Source organism: Poecilia reticulata, linkage group LG4 (assembly GCF_000633615.1).
Source record: "Poecilia reticulata strain Guanapo linkage group LG4, Guppy_female_1.0+MT, whole genome shotgun sequence".
In the NCBI taxonomy this organism is placed as follows: Eukaryota; Metazoa; Chordata; class Actinopteri; order Cyprinodontiformes; family Poeciliidae; genus Poecilia; species Poecilia reticulata.
The window spans coordinates 10,234,205-10,253,305 of NC_024334.1; the positions used below are offsets into that span (position 1 = coordinate 10,234,205).

Consider the following 19,101-nt stretch of genomic DNA (forward strand, 5'->3'; position numbering starts at 1 on the left):
GCTGGATATCGCATGATGTGATGCATATGAATGAAGATTGTGAGATGTGACTCTTTTTCTGCTCTGCGGGGCGTGAAACAATGCTCCTCTTTTGCAACAAGCTGACCAAAAGCTGTCTTCAGAGGAGCATCAAAGTTTTGTCGATCATTAATCTCAGTGCTGGCCACTGCAACAGCTCAATATGCATGAAATAATGATCACATTGTTAATAATGATTTTTTTAACTGATGTCCAACTTTAAATGCCCAGTGACAAAGATGAAAAATATCATATTTGTGAAGAAAATCTCAAGATTTATACATTCCTGTTTGCCCTTGTTTTCTTTTGAAATAACTTATTGTTTTGTTTCCTTGAAATATGCTGCAAAAGCTGTTGTGCTGATGATGTCCCTCAGTATAGAAAATGTATCTTTATAACAGATCATTATCCATCTGCCAAGGAGTAGTGGCACTAAGATTGCAATAATACTGCTTGATTTACCTAAATGGCATACTCCATTAGATCAGAGTTCAGTATATTAGCCCAGAAGAGGAATCAGGCTTGCAGAAACGGCTTGCTGTGAAATGGAGAACATGTGCGCTGTAAAATTGCTCCATTATCAAAGTTACATCAGAGGGACATTATAAACAACCCCTGCCAGGGGATTTATTTGTATATAAAAAAAAAAAAAAAAAACTGAAGAGAGTTGTGGCAGTAACAGTGGCCCTTTTCACTCCTCCGAAAACCCATTACTGTGCTGATCTGTGCAGTTACTTGAAGTGAGAATAATAATGAGAACCATGAAGCGGGACAAAGAAAAAAAAGTACAAAAAAAAAAACAACAACATCTGACCGCATAAATGCTCTAGCTAATTTGTTTTTCAGTTTTAGTCTTTAGTGTTTTACATTTATAATTACAATTTTCTGTGACCAACTAGTTTATTTAGTCAAAAAGGAAATACACCTGCCAAATAAGTTTATATGGCAGGTGTAAAAAAAAAAAAAAAAAGAAAAATTGCTTATCTGACAACCATATGGAAGTACCTCAATACATTTCGGCATTTAGGCCTTTAAACATAATGAGGACAATTTCAGAAGTTCAAACTGTGCATGTCAATGGGGGTAAGCAGACTTGTGACTCTAAATGTGGCATAGCTTTTCATCAATGTATTTACTGTATCTTAACTTTTCATTTTAATCAACTGTTGAAAGTCAGCATTGTGAATAACAAATTAAATAATTTGTATGTAACTCTCACTCTAGTTTACAGGGGGTACCAGGTACCACACAAAAAGTGTAAATATCCAATGAAAGCACAAGGGAGAAAAATAGGGGCTGAACAAAACAAAATCCCTAAAAACAAGTCAAATATTCTTAACGTGAAATATGACTGTTTTATAGTGAGATATACATAAAATTTGCTATAATCTAAATAAGATAGCTCAAGATGAAATATCTTGAAACAACTCAATTAATAACACAATCATGAAAAAGTTTAACCTTAAGTTAATAAAATCAATGATGTATTAAGATTAAATTTCTCCACTGAAGTCATTTTAACCAACACAGAAATGTCTTTTTGCAGTGCAGAAAGGCAAGCATGGGAGAGAATCTATCTCTGGGGTGGCAGGTTTTTGCAAATATCACTCAGGAGCACTGATCTGATATTAAAAGTCTAAACAGTAAAGGGTGAGTGGGGTCTGCAGAGATATTAACTGCCCTTTTTCTGACCCTAGACATTTACAATTGATGGATGGAGGGAAGGTCACTTGTGACGATCCTCTCTGCTGACCTAATTGTTTGTTGCGGTCTAGACCTTTCCTGTTCTGTGGATGAGCCAATCCACATAGCAATGGATATGCACAAGACAGTCTGAATAATGGCCATGTAGAAGATGACGAGCTGCTCCTGGGGAAGGCTGTAGTCCTTGGGCTGCTGCAGGAAGTGCAGTCTCTGATGGGCCTTCTTCAGGCAAAGTTCACAAATCATATACTGCACTTAAAGCTGCACTTTGTAACTCTTATACATTTTTTTTCTTACATATTTGTTAAAACTGTCACTATGTCGTGACAGTGTGACATGAGACAAGATATTCTGTGAATAAAAAATTAGTTCCTCTACCATCTCCCAGTGCCAACTAGAAATAACCAATCAAAGCTAGGAGGCAGGTCTTAGTGCAATCAACCTCGCTCATCCTCCTTTTTCTCCCCCGTTGCTCTCTGTTGTTGTGAATGCTCAGTTTAGTTGGCATTCACAACCTCTGATGATGGCAAACAAACTGTTTTCCTGCAATGATAAGCTGTTTCTCCACCATTACCACATTTAGCAGCAAGTACATGGGTTTGATTGGCAGCGCCAAGACCCTCCTGCTAGCTCTGATTGTTTGTTTTTGGTCAGAAGCAATGCATTTCTTCAGACGGTAACATATTCTTTATGAATGTTATAATGCTGCTTTATTGAGCCAAGTTTGTGTTTTTAGCAGGTGAAGCTCAGGAGTCACCATTCTCTTGACCTGCCTTCACGTTCGCGTATTGCAAGAATGGACTTGCTGCTTTCTTGTCACACTTTCCTGTAGCTATTCTCTGCATCAGGACGAATTGAGATCTATATCTTTATGCAGCCTCCCAATCAGATGACTCTGCAGTTGTGGTGTGTCTCGGTGATGGACAACATTCTGGGTGAACCGGTTTCTGACGTGACATAGAAAAAAATAGCCTCATATTGATTGTGAACAAGACAAAGGAGGCTATTAAAGCCTTTTGGAGAGAGGTGTAATAAACCAAACCCTATTTCCATAGGAGAGCCAGTGGAAGACTGCAAATACCTCACCTGGACAACAGACTGAGGATGTTTACAACAGGGCATTGAGCAGACTCCGCTTCCAGTGGAAGATTAGGCCATTCAACTTTTTCAGCAAGATCCTGCACATCTTGTACAAGTCCGAAAGTGTAATTTGCTTTGCAGCCATCTGTTGTGGCAGCACTATCAACGCTGGTGACAAAAAGAAACCGAATAAGCTTAAGGTGACCCACTCTGAGCTTCCCTTGTTTACAGTGGAGCATAAAGATTTTTTAAAATGCACTATAATGAGAAAGATATATACAAATATCTTTAAAAACATGTGTACAATTATTTATTCTTTGGTTGATCAATAGAAATAAGTGCATCTGTATGGTTTACTATACCATCATAAAAAAATGAAGTGCAAATTATTCAACATTTATAAACTCTGTAAAAATGCCACCTGTACCTATCCATTAATTTTATTAATGTTTTATTTGACAAGAACTGTGCAATGGAAAGACATTGTGCCTGGTTTTTCACTTTTTGCACAAATAAATATTTTAAAGTGTGGCTCACATATTTATTAGGATCTCCTGAGTGTTTGTAGAACCACCTTTTATTACTATTTTTTTGTGTGGGGAGTAAAGGTTGTGTGAAATAGCTCAAGCTGAATCCTTCTGACTGCAGGGGATTTTTTTTGCAAGCTTTGACAAATTTTCAAAGATTGCTTGTGTTTATCACCCTCAATTTTTCTATCAAGCCTGACCAGCTTTCTTGACACTGGTAGAGAAAACAATACCAACAACATGACACTAAAGTGTCTGTCACACAGTTCTAATCTCAATCCCATAAAAGAATTGTGGACAGAGTTGAGAAGGTGTATATGAGTAGAGCATTTTAAAACCTTACTCAGCTAAAGAAAGTCTGGGAGGTATGGGACCAACAACTGAGAAGTTTGTAAAAGGTTGGCCAAACCAGAAACAGTGTTGGCAATACTAATTCACCTAAAACAGGATGAATTTAGTCCGATTTTTTAGTCAGAAAGTAAGAAAAAATATTGTCTCTTTATAAAATGTATGTAAACATCTGGTTTCAAGTGTTACACTAATAGCAAACTTTCTCTTCTAGTTTTGTCATTGCACGTGATGTATGCAGCAAAAATAATTAGGCTAACATTAGACATACAATTGCTTGCAAACACTGGGCATACGACTTCACCATTTCTAAACAGTAGAGTTTAAAACCCTTTTTTTTCTCTGAGAGAATAGCTGAAGACAGGGGTCTGCAACCTGTGGCTCCAGAGCTGCAGGAAGCTCTTTGGCTCCTCCACTGTGGTTCTTACAAAAACAAATTCATTTTTTTTCCCCCACAAAGGCAATAAATAATGGTTTTAATAGTTCTTCTGTATGTGTTTATGCACTACAGAGTATCAACAACAAAAAGGAACCAGTAGAACAATGCATTTAAAAGTAATCAGATTTTTTTTAATAGGCTACCTATCTTTCTTCACTTTCCATGATTATGGAAATGTCTCACTCAGCTGCTATTATTCTGCAGAATTAAGAGTTATGCGACCTGAAATCAAAAAATAGAAATACATTTTGCTTTAATTTTCTTGTATTTCTAAATATCTATTAAATCAACCTTTTTACTGAAACCTTAGATACCTTTTATTTGGTAGCAGTTGGAGTGAATGTGCCTCTTTTCAAATTGAAAGTGTTGCTGACCCTTTGCCTAAAGGAAGCCAGTTGAGGGAGACAAACTCTGCATGCAGGTCACTAACAGGCACAGTTCAGAAGGTGGAAATGCTGAAAATGCTCTTTAAACTTAACTCAGTCATCAAGAACACCTGACACCTGCTTCTTGCTTTGTACATTTTACAAAGAAGCACCTTCCACCACATATCCATCTTGGAAGGTATAGGGCAGGTGCTACATGAGCTAATTTCTGCAAGCAGCCATTATGCTCCCCAAAAAAATAACATTATCTGAATATTCTGTCTATTCACTATTTATAATTTTTGTTCTTTTATTTTATATACATAGTAGTATTTTGATATTTATGTAATTTCTCTTTTGTTCTGAACATCTTTGCTAATGCTATTGCAACTGAAAAATTCCCCCCAGGTTAATCAAATCAAATTTAATCTAAAAGTAGAAAACCGGTAGCTAAACTGGCTAAAGAAGATAAAAGTCTCAATGGATGAATAGGCTAGGTGATGAAGTTGACCAAATAATTCAAAACAAATCTGGTATAAAAGTGGGCAATATTATTTATGAGCACACAGAGTACTGTGAGTGAGCGGCAAATAAAATAGAAGTAAATAAAACCCCTGAAGTGGTCAATTTGATATTTTATAGTGTGTGGACATGTAAAGAAAGCGTTGATGGAAGCAAGTTTGTGCAAGAAAAGGAATCTGCAGAAGCCAAGCTGAATGCAGGATTCGGATGTTTAGTACTAAACTTCCTGGCAGAAGGGACATATTGGCTGAGTAAGCTGAAGCTCCAGAGGGGGGAAAAAAAACAAATCTCTCCATGAGCCACCATCTTCACTTTTAAAGGAAAAACTTTGTCAGTTTTTCCAAGGCTATATTTGCTTCTATTCATAAAGCTAGAAGTGTACATGTTGAATGATGAGAAGAGGTGAAATCTTTTGTTAGCATCAATCAAACAGAGTGAAAGGCCTTTCAGTTCGGAAGCTTATGAGTCCTATAAGAAAGGTATTCAGGATGGAAAGAAAAAAAAAAAAAGGTTTGAAGTATGCAATCAGCAACTGCATCAGAAGATATATGAAAACATCTTGAAAATAGTTGGAGAGGTATTTGCTTCACAATTTTTAGGTAGGATCATGTTCAACTGTGTAAAACGTTCTTTTCATTCTCTGCCTCTTACAGAATGCTAAATTTAACATTATTAAAACAGTGTTGCCTTAGTAACAGTGGTGGAGTAACACTCCTTTAGCCCTGCCTGAAGCAAGACACCCCCCTAACATGATGCTGTTCTCGCTGTCCTTCACAGCTGAAATAGTGTTCTCAAACTTGCAAACTTCCCCTTTTTCCTCCAATTTCCTTCAGCAGATGTTTCGTCAGGCCGCATGTATTCAAAGATTAAAGTGATTGTCTGACTGACCGAAAGCAGAAAATGGTAACCCTGACTTAATGTTGAAAAGTGAGAATAAAGATTCCACAACGTAATAAATATTTCACTATATGCTTTAGTCTATTGCAGTATGTTATAAACAGAAGTGATTTTGTGTGGTTTCTGTGAACATCTAGATAGTGACAAAGACAAATGCCGTAGAATATTCAGTTATTTGACTCAATGTTTGATTTTCTTCAACATAATAAAAGTGCGGGCCTTTAAAAGAGGAGACACTAAGGATGTTAACATTTCAAAAGCTACCGTTCTTGATATTGCTCTAGCAGATTATTTCTGGGTAGACTTTGATCTGCCTGTAACACCAAAAATTAATATTAGATCTAAGACTTCTAAAAAAGACACATGAGAACATTGGAGAAATTTTTTTTTAGAATACCATCTTATCTAGATCTCAGACAGATTCACATAGTCTATTCTAATTTCATTTAATAACATAATCTACAATTTTAATAAGATTAATTTCATTAAGATTAAAATGAATTAAACTGATGTGGGGAGACATGCATTCTGCTCAAGGAAGAGACTGATTAGAACTAAGCTGAAACATCACACCTAATTAAAAAAATGTACATCTTTTCAATTACAAGGTTTTGTATCACGAAATCCGCACTATTGAGTACTTCAGCCTGGATGTTTGTTAAATTTAGATATAAGCTTAACTGAAAATTATTATTGTGCTTATTGGTACAAAACATGTAAACATTAAAGTCCTGCTGCTTCCTCTTAGACAAATCCCATACTTTACATACTGCTAAGAGAAAAGTTTGAGACACAAGAAACTTAGGGAATAAATTAAAATCAGGAAGCACTTTTTTTTTTTTTTTACTTTTAAAAGCAAAAGCAGCGACACTTCTTGATTTTTTGAGCATCCCAACTTTGAAAGCAGCCATATTTTATACATCCATCCCCAAAAAAGCAGAGGTTGATACATAAGCCAAAAGTACAGTTCACAAAAAACAAAAATGTCCAGGTAGAGAAAAGTAAAAGTAGAGAAATAATCTCTACCTGGAGAGAGATAATTTCTGAAATACATCAACAGTTTTGTTTTATCTTTTTAATACACCATTCTGTCACTCACTGAACTATTTAAAATACTTGTATGTTTACTACATGCCTCATGTCCTCTGAAGTAGATTAAAAGAGTTGCTTCTGGGACCAGTATAGGACAGATGTCTTATGATGTTATTTTTGTTGATTGATAGTCCTGTGTTACTTCAATGACTCCAAGTTCAACACAACATTTACTTAAAAATCATTGCTCACATTTGAAAACAAGGATCTCTGGCAATTACTACATGTGCTTTCAACACAAAAAAAAACAAGATTCTGTAATTTGTAGTGTCTATAAATGTAGTGTTTTCTCGCTACAAGAAGTAGTGTTTCTTCGCAACAGAGCTAACTTGCAGTGATCTTATTAAAATGTGTTGGACATTGTTGAAATGTGGCTCGTGCCGAGCATGACCTATTTTTGAGTAGGTCAGCAAATAATTATTAGATTTTTTTGTGTGGTATTCATTTAATTTGTCTACTGCATTAAAAAAATATATTGTGATCAGACACAGCTAATGTAATGTACATTAACCAGACAGGATGCAAAAAAAAACAGTGAATTTTACAGGCATCTTCTCAATATATATAATTTTTCTCATTTTTTTATGTATGCATATTGTGAGACATACCAACATGTATGTCATGAATGCACACCCACACTCATATTAGTATGTATTGATAATTTTAATGCAAAAAAAAGATTTGCCTTAAGTTATTTTAATTTTCTAAAAGCTTATAAGAAAGCCACCCTATTACCTCGACCCACCACCAGCCACCGCTCCTTCCTCCCTCATAACCACTAAAAAGAAAAAAAACTACAGAAAAACTACATTTGATATTTTGTTAATAATAATAATCTTCAAGTAGGAGCCCTTGAACTGTTTTACCTTTCAGTATATGGTGGCATCGTCCTTTCCTGTTGCCTGTTCAATGCATTAACTAATTAAATATTGAGGTTTTCTAGACCAACACAAACTAATTCTCAAGGTGGGGAAGCTAAAATAACACAAGGCTGCATGCCAGGGAAAGTATCAAAATGGTACTCATTTTCTGTCATTTTCAACAGCATTAGAACTAAACTTTAGTTTGGCTGTTTGTGCTCTGGCTTACTACAAATTGTGTTTCTTTGATCTCACACAGTGAATGCAAATTACCTTTAATGCTCCATCATGAAAGTATCCTACTTTAGGTTCTATGATTGTCTGGAAAAGCATAGGGAAATTCTCACTATGCCTTGAAGTTTTAAAACAGCAGCCATTGTGACAATGGTTGAGTTTTGCTATGATGTGTCTAGTAACAGTAAAAGTAAACTCAAACTTTGTTTCGTGGAGACTAAAGGTTTGTTTAGCTCAAGAAAAACACTTCTGAAATATTGTTATATATAATATTAAATTATAAATTGCAATCTCTGAATCATTTAAGCATCTTCAGAAGGTTGTTTGTTGCCTTTGCTTGTATGTGATGTTTTGGGATCAAAGGTCTGGGGAGTTTACAAGCATTCAAGACAGAAGCTTCCAGTAAAAATTAATGCAAAAAAAAATAAAAAATCTTACCCAGACTCTTCATTAAAAATGAATTTTTTTGTTGGACAAGCTAGTCAGTTAAAATTACATTATTTAACACCTTTTGTGGTTTGAACAAAATCCTTGATAGCTAGTTGACATGAATTGTGACAGAAAGTTTTAGACAGATAAAGCCCTACATATTTAATAGAGATCAAAGCATATTGAAAGACTCTGCATATAAGAACTTAGAAAATTGTGACACTGCAGAATAAATGTCAAGATTTGCTTATTTTTTCAGCAATTTTCTTTCAATTCTGACTGTACTTCCTGTGGCTACACCATTTTAAATATACTGCTCAAGAAAATGTATAAATCCTGTAGATGAAATAACGTTGGATGAGTTAGTCCGTGTGCTATTGGGGTAATTTTGGTCAGACTAAGATTTAAATTAATTTGATGTTTTGAAATGTGCTTTCAAGTGTGCACGAAATAGAAAATCTGATAGGGCAAACAATTTTTCACACCCCTATATATGTTTACTTGTAGGTAATGCAGGTAACTGTGATCGATGTTTAATGCAATGTGCGAATGATCGTTGCTCTGATCAGATAAAAACCCCTGGTCATTCCAGGTCTTACAAAAGGAAGTAAGTAGACAAGCTGTATGTATGTATTGCATACGCGCTTTTAAATCCAAAGTATTATTTAACAATCAAGCTGCACAGGTTGTATGCAGAAAGTATGATGCTTTCTGGATATCAGCAGAGACACGGTTCTGTTTGTTCCATAAAAAATGTCATCTGTGCAGCAAAATCTCAACGTTCAAGCAGACCTACTTCATATAACTACACTGTAGCAGAGATACGGAAATTACAGAGAATACACAGGACTGACAAAATTCGGGATGCACCGATCCATTTCTTTCACTTTCAATGCTGATACAGATATCAGAGGTCTAGGAGCGTAACAGCTCGGATGCTTTCTGGATAGATATGTGATATTATTTTAATATAAATAATAATAATAATAATCATAATCAAAATAAAAATAAAAACTTAGTTCTGAAGGTGTGGGGCTTTTATTTTGATGTGGCAGCCCTTACAGAACGAGCACATTCTCACGATACTCAATCTAGAATTATTTTCAATATTGGGACCAACACTATCAGATTGTTATAACATGTTGCTAAATGTATACGCTAAAAATATAAACCTTATTAGAACAATAATAAAAACCTTAATGATACAAATTAAAAAGTCCAGCAGATGTCCTGACAACAGTTAAACACACATACACACATAAATAAACTCTGGCTCCTAATACATCAAAGTAGTCTTTCCACTTTGATGCTCAATCCAGCCTTGATTTAGTAAAATCAATCACACAATTAGGTTTCCATCTTTATAGGGCAAAACTATCCTGGCACATGTTGACAGTCAGCTTCTCTCTATGGCATGCCTGAAATACCAAGATAGGCATGTGGAAAAATAGAATATATATTTTTAAGGTATACAAACAAATAACTCCCTGGTATAAGTCATCAAATAATTAATTTTCCCCTTGAGAAGGATAAGAATTTAATCTGTCCATGCCATCTGCTGCACTATGCTGAGCCCATTTGCTTTCTTGAGATCTAAATTTCTGCGCATAGCATGGTGAAAACCAGATAACATATTAGGTCCTATTCCAGTGAAAATAGACAAAACAAAAGCAAACGACCTTGAGACAGAGGTAGGGACTTTGCATACAGGACTGATGGCACTAAAATTTCCCATAATTTTTAAAGAGACTGAGAATCGCACATGAAGCAAAGAAAATTAATTCTGAAATACGTTCCCTCTTAGAACATTTCACACGCAAACATGAATTGAGCCAGATTTCTGATATGGTTTAAAAATTTACGACTATCCTCCAGGGTTGTTTGAAGGAAGACTAGGTACATTTTCTTATCACTTTAATTTACAATACAACCTCTTGTGCTTCAGTGCCTTTGGCAAGATCTACAAAAATTATTTCTAAACAAATATGTAGACATCTATCATAGTTATATTGTGCAGAGGGAGGCAAGCTCTTATTAATGAGATAACTAAAGTGTTTGCTTGGCTCATTGTATCTTAATGTATGATTCATTAGGACCTAAAGTGACTTTGAACCTCGATCATGTCTGACAGCGAAGGAAGCAGTTGTGGCATATCCCTGGGAAAGACAGGGACCCTGGTAGTTTTAACACAGTTTGTCAGCACACTCTTCTCAAGGTCGACAGACCACCAGAGCAACAGCAAAGGTTATTTCATTGCACTTAGCCGCTGACTACATTGTGTCTCACCCAAGCTCTAGGCTGCTTTCAACAAGCCTGTCCTGCTGAATTCTTTGTAACATTTTTCCAGAGCAGTCTGACATTTGTTATTTTCTCTGGGAGTGTAATGCTGTTTCGTTTTTCACTAGCGCAAGTGTTTGGTGCAGATTAGAAGAAGCACACACAAACGTACCCAAAAGCCACTCCAATCTAAAATGTAAGGGCAAATTTCCCATCACTTCAAACCATTGTGCTGTCACTTTGACTGGCCATAATACTTAATAAGCTGACATGATGACTTGAGCCTCAATGAGAAAAACATTTCATAACGGCCTGAGTTGTGGCATTGGTAAACGGAGTCATGGAGATAGCAGAGAGGGAGCTTTTCCTGACCTTGAGAGAGGGTTTATGAGAGGAGGAGGTGATAGTTTTTGTCAGCATAAACGTATTGTGCTTGCAGCTTTAACAGGATGATATCCTGACGCTGCAGTGCCTGGAATATGCACTCTCTTCTGGTAAACCCACAGATGGAAAGGGCAGCGGACCTAAATATGATATCTGTGGATAAAAGAAAAGAAAATTATTTGTGTAAACAGCTGCTTGCCTTATCCTAGTAAAATTACTGAGTTGATCAAGTCAAATATTTTAACCGTCCTCATCCTTTTTAACACTCACTTTTCATTAGAGCAGAGCGCAGTGATAGAGTGATTGATTCTAAAATGTGCTCTGTGACAATGCCACCGGCTGACACTGAGCAGGAAAACAAGAATATTGCATCACTTTTTCTGTCACTCAAAATCATCTGAAGCTCTTACATCATGTGGCAGACCAAAAAATTGGACTGACAATGCCGATAAAAATGATGCAGATTAAACAATAAATAAATAAAAAGGGTTGGAATAGCTCATTTTCCTTAGAGAGGCAAAATGTAAATTGACAGAGAGGTTTCTTAATTTAAGATCTTGGATAACAATCAGGAAGAAAAAAAGCTTACCAATTCTGAGAAAAAAACAAAAAAAGAACAGCCTTTTTAGGCAACACAGATTTTTTAAAATAATTTTTTATGAACAATAAAAATATATCAAAATTTACATTAATTGCTTGACAATACTAAATATTATTCACATTTTTAATTGTTTTTTAAAATTGTCTCTGTTGTGATAATATAACATGTGAAAAAAGTATTCCTGCACGTTCTCCCTGTCCTCCTACTGCTAAGTGCAGTTATAAAAAAACAAAAAGTGCCAGGAGGAGGGTCTTAGTGCTGTCAATCAAGCTTAAACATGCCACCAGTGACAGTTTTTTCTGTAACGATAAGCTGTTTCTCCACCATTAGCACAGCTGCAGCAAGCCTGAAATCTTGAGCAGCTCATGCGCAACCATGATTGACAGTCCTAATACATCTGAAGGACCACAGGGAAGAGGCAGAGGACCTTGATTTTGTCAAAACATAGTGACAATATTAACAAATACGTAAAATAAAAAACATTTTTTATAAAAGTTAGGTACTGCAGCTTTTAAAGTATGCTTTTAAAATGATTACAATCTATATATTTACAACAGACTGATACGATTTTACTTTGGCATGGAATAACAGTCTGAAAGGAAAGTTGAAACACATTTCTTTATAGAAGTTACTAAGGCTACAGAGGGAAATTCTGGAATCACCAGCTGAAAAGCAGCTTGAAGCTCATTAACAGCATGTCTTAAAGTTTTGCTAGCTTCCATACAAAACTTCTAGAAAGCTCATAAAGATGCCTCGATTTGTCCATTTACATAGCTCATAACTGTATCTATCCAACACACTGTTATACCAGCACGGTTGAAATTTAACAAGGTCCAACTACTATTTAAACCAGGAAACACATCTCATGTGTAACTACAGACCTATCAGCATTTATCTTTCTAATGGAAGTGAAATCCTTTATTAAATGAAAAGACAGCTATGTGGGTTTCTATGCTTCAAGAAAGCTTTTCTTGTTCTTCATGGGTTACTAATAAAGTAAACATTACATTAGTAACTTTCAATAAATCAACAGTGAATAAAAAATAGCCAGTGCAATAAATGAACACAAAATAATTCTAAGTGATGTTTTGTCCTGGATTATAATCTGACTACAGAAGAAGATTTCTCAGTAAACGTAAAATCACTGGTTAAGAACCACTTAGTGCTATTGCCTATCTCTAGTTAAAATTAGAGATTATATAGTCCCATCCACATTCTTCCCAGAGTTCTTAGCTTCAATGTATTCCCCATAAAACCTCAAACAACTCAAATCTGTCTGTGGCAAACCACCAGCATCCTTTGCCAATTTCATCTTACTGCATATTGCTATTTAAAACCACCTGTACATGTGCCACCTGTCACTTCTAACACATGTTTTGGAACTAAATCAGTTAAATTTTTTAAAATGAACTGGTCTTATTTCATAAATGTGCTATATTCAGTTGCAGTGTTTGTTTCCTCTTCAGAATCATAAATAGCAGGAAAAAGTTTGTCTGATTCTTGGTTACAGCCTTCACATTCCTGTCAACCACAGCGGTGCCAGGAGAAAAAAAAAAAAAAGATGCAATACCGCATCTAAAATAGGAGGTTTAGGTTGTCACAGTATGGTGACATAATGTGTTGAACATCATTATGCTAATGAACATTCATTTTCTGTCATCAGCACCTTGTGTGTGCCTTTCCTTTTAATGTACTTTCCCAAAGCTAACGGTCTCTGACAGTGTTATTTATTGCATTCCATAGCGAGGCTATTTCTGGAAATCACTTTAAAAAATTCTGCTATGGAGAATATCTTGTAAATTTATATCAAAGCACTATCTCACAATGTATTACTGGGTGTTATGGGAAATAAACCGTCTTGAAAGTAATAACTTCTACCAAAGCCTCGTCCTTTTTGTTGGCTCTGTAGAAGCATTACTGCATGCTTTCAGAGTGAAAGATGATGGATCTTAAAAATTAAAAGCACAAACAAGGTGCAGCAGAGCACAACATCTCAAAATGAGCTGAACAGCCTGTTTAAATCTAGCATGAAATAAGGTATTCATTCCTTGATTGCATATGCCCCGCTCATTGAGGGATTGGGTCACCTTAGCACCTTAACAACCCGTAATGTTTCAAAACCACTGCAATCATATGGCACTGATGCATGAAAACATTATCATTTAAAAAGCCCCCTGTGCACTCATCTTACCTGAGAACGAATGGCAGATACTCTCACCTCTGGAGGAATAAGAATTCATTCAGTTTACATTCAGAGATTCTTAATAAAAGCCAATGTGCTGTACTGAAACTTGACAAAATGACAAGTTCTTCCAGGCAGAATAATTTAATGACTTTCACATAACGTTATACTAAAAACCAAATTGTCTGTATTTATTCAGCTCGCACTAAGACCAACACTGATATGAGCCACAGTTTATGTAGATCTGGGCTGCAAACCGATCCTAAAACGTATTTTCACCAGCAGACATGAAGACCTGAGGTAAACCTTGATATGCGTTACTTGATATTTACAGTTGCCTTAGCAACACATACGAAACACACAATATTATTGTTATTGACATTCATTTGATAGACAAGAGCTGTTCATATTAAGTGCAAGAACTTTTAATTTGTTTCCATCAAAATAAAATGAAATGACTGCTTAGTCATTTGGCATCTTGGCAGGTGAAATTTCCCTAGCAGGATGAAAATTAAGAAAAAAATATATTTTCCTGAGATAAAAAGTTTAAAATGTGGCTCCCATTGCAGCCCACAGACAAATTCAAGATGACATTATGACAAAGTGTCTCTGAAGATTTATCTCTGTTCTGTATCGATTTCCACCTTTGAAAGCAACAGTGGGACAGCTTATAAATCAAAAAGCAAACAGAGTAATTTTCTTGGCGGCACATAAAACCAAAAAGAGAATGAGAAATAAATGAGCAAAAAGGAAACAAACAACACTAATGGAAAAATGCTAAATTTGAAACTTAAAGTACATAAACATATAGCAAAAGATGCTCAGTGTTAATAGAAGACAACAATGCAGAAGAACTAAGTCAGTTGATAGTTTATATTTGAGCCCAGATATTTTCCTAACAGTTTCTTTGTTGGTAATGCCAGTGCAGCCTACACCACTTTTTATTGGATGTTTCCTTCCTCTCTGATGAGAAGATTTCCCAATTCCCACCACAATTACAAAGTGCAACGTCACAATGCTGCTCTAGTAAGTGTGTCAGTGGGGATTCTAGGATGTGACTTTTAGGGGTGCACAGTCTCCCGTGATCTTGGTCAGAACAATGGGTTGCCATGTTTAGTTCAAGCAGAATAGTGGGACTGGCGGAAAAAAAAAAAATAATCATGATTACCTATAACCTCCCCCTTTACAAGTTCTGACATGTTTAATTTAGTTCATTCACCTCACCTTGAGGCAAATCTATCAAGTGCATGCAACATTATTCTAATTAAAAATAACACGTCAGTTTATTAAAAAACAAATATTTGTGTATCATATTTTCTGTTCCAGTGTGTCACTGAATAATTTATGAGGTGTTACAATGCTAGTATCATCTTTCTATCATACAACTGTAATGTAGATTAACTCATAAACTTTCTTATACCCCATCTCATTTCAATTGCCTTGAAAAACAGGAAGCAATTATACACCGGAAAGAGAACCAGCATCTCCTTTCGGTGTCTACTGTAGTTTCCCAATTTTACCGGATAATATTGAACAGTTAATCATGAACGCCATTGCTTTAGCCTGGTCTCGGCTGTTGAGAAATGACCGCTTCCTGGAGGTGTGGACTGTGCTGCGGTTTTGAATTTGCCCATGACTTATGTAATGCGCAACGCTAAGAAGCTAACCGGAAATTGCCTGCGCTGTAAACCATAGACATCAATGCTGTAAACAACCATCCTCCCCAGCAAAGAGAGAAGCGTCGATCCGAACGAGGGCGCTGTTAATGTTAATTCAATGTTTGGAAGCGTGGCCAACGCGGACTGAACTGCTTCATTCACTTCCTCCACTGCCATTGCTGAACTACAGGAAGACTATGAAACTCCATACCAGTTTAACTTTGAAACGTAAAACGTTTGAGTAATTCAGTCGTCATTTTGGCAGAGAAGCAATATGGTTGATCCAGTGATGTGTAAAAGTCAACAAGGCTGGACTAAACTTACAAAGAATTCCGTGGTAAGTTGAAACTTGCTGCGTTTGTATGCAGTGTGCATTCGTGTTGTTTTTCTTTTCTGCGTGAAAATGGTGCAGATAGTTTATTAGCTTAAACAAACAAACAAACAAACAAACAAACACAAAAAGTCAGGACATGCTGTTTGTGTGAAACGTGAGAGCTATATGCTGCTAATGAATTGCAAGCTGTATTAGCCAATGGTATAAGACCTGTGAAATGTAAAGTAGGGCAGCCACATAGTAGTAGAAGTTTTTTATTATTATTAATTTTTAATTTTAAATGCCCCCGTGAACCAGCTACAACTTAAACATTTTATAGCTTTTGTGGGTAATTCTATTGCGACCTGGATTACTATTATTACTATTTTTTTGATGCAATTATGTTGGTAACTGGTTAGTTGCATTAATATGTGAAAATGGAAAAGGCATTTTCTATGAGATTGTTCATTTATTTAGTAATGTGGCTAACTGTACAACTATGAAAAAAAAAATACTTTTAAAGGTTTTGGAAGGCCCTTAATTTGGAACTGAAGGATACACAACTGTGTCAGCGATTAACAGTTTCCATGTCTACTCTACCCGAAATTACCATCATGTTTTGAAAAAGTCTTGTTTCAATACTTCTTCAAGGAAACAATAGAGCTTCAGTTTCTTTAGTAGCATCAAATTATAACTGGCTATGTGAGTAGAAGCCTAAATCCGATGACTGGGTCTTTCAACAGTGCGCTATTGCACCTCAAAAAGCACATTTAACAAGGATCTTTGTTGGAAGACTAACCTGCTAGTTGTGGCAGTTTTATCTGTTCTCAATCCTTCTAATAATTATTGAAATTACTGGCAAAGGAAGGACATACTAGAGGGACTCCATTTCTCGGCTGACCCAGGAATGCCCTGCATTTCCTCTGGAGGATCTTGCCCAAGTGCATGTGAGAGATTTAAAAATAAATAAATTAGGTTCCACATTTATTGGTAAGTGTAAAGTGAAGACTCCAACTTCCAGACATGTTTCACATCTGCATTTTCTAATAGGCTTGTTTACATAAAAAATTTGAAAGAAAGTTTATTTTTTCTCTAAATTTGGCATGATTTTATATAAATACTATTATTCTATTCATAATTTGATACCCATATAGCAGATATACAAAATAAAAAATAACAAATGATAGAAGTGTTTCAATTAATACAAAATAAAAAAAAGAGCCAATGATAAAAGTATTTCAGTTAATAGTTGTATTTTTATATTTCCAAGTTAAGTGCATCCCTGTTGTTAAAGGGCAGACTGAGTTGAAAAATGAGAGTTCTGAGAGATGTTGTCAGAGGCTGCACCTGCACACCGAGCTGAATAATGCACTCGGACCTCAAGGACACCTGCCGTAGCCTCTGCATCTGGCTATCGTAGACACACAAAATAAACACACGTGAACACGCAGTCATGGATTTCAGTACACTTTTAACGCACAGATGCACTTTAAAAACGACGGAGATGCTTATAAAGGTTTGTGCACGCAAACGTACGTATTCACACACCTGCTGTGTTGAGATAAATGCTCCTAATTGGAGGTTTGAGGCAAAATTGCAAATCGTCTGTCAGGCAGAGGAGAAAACAATCTTATTTCATCATAACTCTTCTTTTGCTCAGTTTCTGTGGGTGAGATGAGTAAGATCCGTCATTACAGATTTATATAGAACCCTCATTTCTCAAAAAACGCCTGTGATTCTCCTGAGAGGGATGCAGCGGGGGGTGGATTTGAGGGGATAAGCAGAGTTTTTTTTTTTTTTTTTATCAGAAAAGACCCCCGATGCCTGGCACAGCTCCACCACGCTGCACTGGTATTACATTTAGCAAGACTGTTGGGTGAAATTGGGACAGTAAACAAGCTTATTTTACCCCTTTTCTTTTAAAGGAAATCATGTCATCTCAGCTGGAAAGGGAAAAAAAAAACAACATCCCCTAAGTGATCACAGATTTAATTATTGATAGCTTTTCGCTGTTGAGAAGCCCATCAGTTGGTTGTCAAGCTGAAAGCAAAGGTTGACAGAGGGAAGAGAGCGAGGATCTTTCATATTTTTCATGTTGACAATTTGAAAGCAATTACACAAGAAAAAGCCTTGGTAAGAGACTGAGTGATGGGTGATGTGTAAAAGTGTTTTTTTTTTTATTGTTTGTTTCTTAGAAATATGCGAGAGGTTGTGTTTCAAGGTTTGATGAAAAGAAAAAGTAGCGTCTTAGAGGTAAAGGGGAGAAAAGGAAAGAAAACTAGTCTGAGCCATCTTTGCATATTTCCTTAGCTTCAGGCTGCCGGCGTCTTGTGTTGAAACAGTAAAGAGCCTGAATCATTAATACTAGATGAGTTATATCACTGTACCATGCAGGAGCTGTCAGTCTGAGCAAGTACACAGCTCTACTATCAGCAGTTAAGGGTTCACTTTCGACAGTATCACCTGTGCTGCACTGTTTTTCACAAAACTGCAGCATGAGCCTTGTAATTTTGTCAGAAAAGAGCGTGAAAAGTTTAATTATGCAAAAAAAAGCTTGTTTTAAAAGAATTTACAACATAATAACTTTTATTATGTCTTAATGATATAATAGAAAACGCAATACCTTATACATATTCTTTAATGTACCTTCATGTAGTTAAGTAAGTTTTACAGAAGCTTATTTTGATGCTTGTATCAACAAATTTTTATATACATATCAAATGCTGCAGAGCAATGTTTTGTGTTCCAGCAAAGTCAAGATGTAGATTGCTAGCTGCATTGGAGAAAACAGCCCAACTACAATTGTAATGCAGTAATAATCAACCTATAATAAATCTTGATATAAAATAAATCAGTAAGCAAATTGTGACGGCTTTGAAAAGCCTTGGGGTGTGACTCCACATTTTGCCTCATTTGGCGAATGAGAATCTATGAATATGCTAATTCGCTTCTGCCTATATCCCCAGGGTCAGCGGTTGACATTGGCCTTCATTGTCCCTTCTGACTGCAAAACTGTCTCTGTATCGCTACTGCTACAATGCAGCTCAGAAAAGGAAGACGACAGCTAACGGTAAGCCACCTATAATTTATTAAGAGATATCATTTAGAATTTGATGAAAAAAGACAAAATATACCTGTCTGAAATCAAACGTAAAATTATATATATATATA

The 19,101-nt window shown here is 35.9% G+C and overlaps 1 long non-coding RNA gene across 1 annotated transcript in view; it reads left to right on the plus strand.

Moving 5' to 3' along the window:
* The first annotated feature begins 15,447 nt into the window (after positions 1–15,447).
* The window catches only part of LOC103463372 (uncharacterized), an 83,243-nt gene continuing 79,589 nt past the window's right edge, over positions 15,448–19,101 (plus strand). The window contains exons 1-2 of the long non-coding RNA XR_533505.2: positions 15,448–15,954; positions 18,897–19,000. This is a non-coding gene — a long non-coding RNA (uncharacterized LOC103463372). The remainder of the gene's footprint in view (positions 15,955–18,896; positions 19,001–19,101) is intronic.